The sequence below is a fragment of the Euprymna scolopes genome, chromosome 20 (genome assembly GCF_053919585.1).
Source record: "Euprymna scolopes isolate OS-2025 chromosome 20, ASM5391958v1, whole genome shotgun sequence".
Lineage (NCBI taxonomy): Eukaryota > Metazoa > Mollusca > Cephalopoda > Sepiida > Sepiolidae > Euprymna > Euprymna scolopes.
The window spans coordinates 25,115,608-25,118,320 of NC_136501.1; the positions used below are offsets into that span (position 1 = coordinate 25,115,608).

Genomic DNA, 2,713 nt, shown 5'->3' on the forward strand with positions numbered 1-2,713 from the left:
TAAGGTTTCTGACTGGGTATGGCATGAGGGTCTTCTCAAGAAAATCAGATCATATGGCATCACGGGAAGAATAAATAACATAATTAGATCCTTCTTAGATAAGAGAAAAATCCAGGTTGTCCTTGACGGTTGTACATCTAAACAATATGATATAAATGCAGGAGTGCCTCAGGGATCTATCCTTGGACCTCTGTTTTTCCTAACATTCATAAATGACCTCCCTGACAAAATTGTCTGTGAGATGGGTATGTATGCTGACGACACCACGCTCTATAACAAACACGACAGGAAAACAAATAAACACATATCTAAAGAAATGGCAGAAACACTAGAGGAAGACCTCCGATCCGTAATGGAATGGGGACAAAAATGGATGTTCACCTTCAACGCTGCCAAGACTAAACTTGTTTCCTTCAATAATTACAAGAAACCTTCCCTACCGCCAATAGCAATGGCAAAAGACTCTTTATCTGAAAGTACATCTTTTAAACTCCTCGGCCTAATGTTCACAGGAAACATGAGTTGGAACAATTACATTGAGAACATTGCCAGGACCGTTGCGAAGTAGGTGGGTTCTCTCTACTGTGCTAGAAAGCTATTAACACCTGAAAGTATCCTATACCTCTATAAGGTCACCATTCGCCCATGTATGGAGTATTGTTTTCATATTTGGGCTGGTGCATCTCTCGCTCCTAGACAAGGTTCAAAAGAGAGTCGCCAATTTGATAGGTCCTGAACTGTCAGCTAAGCTTCAGCCTCTGTCCCATCGACGAAATGTTGCATCCCTCTGCCTGTTCTACAAGTACTTTAATGCTGAATGCTCTGACGAACTGCAAGCACTTGTACCCCTTCAAAGTAGAGATCCCTAGATGCAAGAGAGCCTTCTACTCCAGTAGTTTCTTCCAAAGAACAGCTAGACTTTTGAATTCTCTTCCGGGTCCCTGCTTCCCCGACTGTACTGACATGCAGAAGTTCAAGTACAACGTGAACCGACATCTTGCTGCCCAACTTCCTACACAGTACCCTTGATGCTTATGTCCCTGATAGTAGCCCCCTACAACAAAGTGGCAATGTGCCTTGTTTGGGGTGAAAATGTAATATTAAAAAAAAGTGATTATTAGTTCTACATGATAAGCTTCTTCGGGTTGAAGGTTCAAGCCTCCGTACGGGCGATACTAAGAATACAATTACAAATTTCTTCCGCTTGTTACGGACCCAAGGAGATTAAATAAAAGCTTCCGTGCAGATTCTCGAATTCTCTATAAAAATTCCTAGATTCGATAATCGCATCTGAACAAAGTCAGAGCTTATGTCGGCTGACATATTATGCAAATAACATCAAAAAAATAAGTAGAGTAACCCAAATAATAAAAGTTATAAAAATGATCAATACTCATCTATAATTCAGTTAATCGAATTGTATTTTAAGTGTCGCTGATACTTGGGGAATTACCATTTATTTCACAAAAAAGTGTAACTTACAAATGAATCACCAGTACTTTATCCATTACGCCACAAGTCCTTCTTGAAGTTCAAGGTTCTTTCTTAAAATACTCAGTGCGAGAGGCACCCAAAATGCAATTGCGAATTTATTAGGAATTCTACCTAATCATGGTTTACGGAACGAGGGCATGCAACCTCCAGTGGAATAAATATAGGGTTCCGTTCCAAATTATGTGCAGCTTCCCGAGTTCGACAGAAAGATTCCTGCGTTCGACGAACTACACATAAAGAAGGTTCGGAAGCGTTGTAAAAATAACAGATGAGAACATTAGTTCAAGGAATCCAAATAACATGTACTAATATGTAATCTATACTATTAATGAAATTCTAAATGTTTATTTATTTATGTGTGTGTGTGTGTGTGTGTGCCAATAAAACTTTCGAACAGATGCACCGAATTGAAAAATTCTTTTTTTCCCTGAAATGTGTGAGCCCCTAGATTGTCTTTATCTATATATGGTTCGTAACGAACAACGCCGAGTCACACAAAAAGCCTGAAATAAGAGTTCTTTGGCCGTTTCGTGCAATTTTCAAAAACGTTACCTGCTCATGGCAACGGAATTTAGCACTGTCTGTATACAGCCGCGTTAATATCATTCGGCGAACGGGCAGGACTTGTGGCGCAATGGATAACGCGTCTGACTACGGATCAGAAGATTCCAGGTTCGAATCCTGGCAAGTTCGTAATAATTTTGACCATAATTTTATCCAACGTTTACTCATTATCCTTACTCTTAATTAGGGTATTTTTGTTTTTTCAGTGATTTTGTTTTGTGCATATGGGAATTTCCCATACTCCGAGTTCACAGAGTAAGCGTTGATGGTAAGACAATGTTGAGTGTATCCGATTTTGCGTTTGACTCGGCGCTGTGTGAGCCGATGCGACGCAGCCGCTAGTATGTAATAAGTAAAATAATGTAATATGTAATATTTGTTTTTGTTTTGTTGTTCTCTCTTTTCATATACACTTTTACCGTCATAAATGGATTTGCTTCAGTCGTTGCCAATGCCACCACATAATTAATCAGACACGCATTTAATCTCGCACCAACTATTTTTCATCGGAGATTGCGATGAATGTATTTGAGGACAATACGAAAGATGATTCGATGAATAGCTTAATTAAATAAAGCCGACCAATGTGCCGTTGGACGTGTCGTCCCTCTATGGCCATCGACAAATGAATATAATGTATTATACAAGGTGTCCA

At 39.4% G+C, this 2,713-nt stretch overlaps 1 non-coding gene across 1 annotated transcript; it reads left to right on the forward strand.

The window, feature by feature from the left end:
- The first annotated feature begins 2,114 nt into the window (after nt 1–2,114).
- On the forward strand, nt 2,115–2,187 carry Trnar-acg (transfer RNA arginine (anticodon ACG)). The gene has a single exon. It is a non-coding gene; the product is annotated as a tRNA-Arg (tRNA).
- Nucleotides 2,188–2,713: the final 526 nt, after the last annotated feature.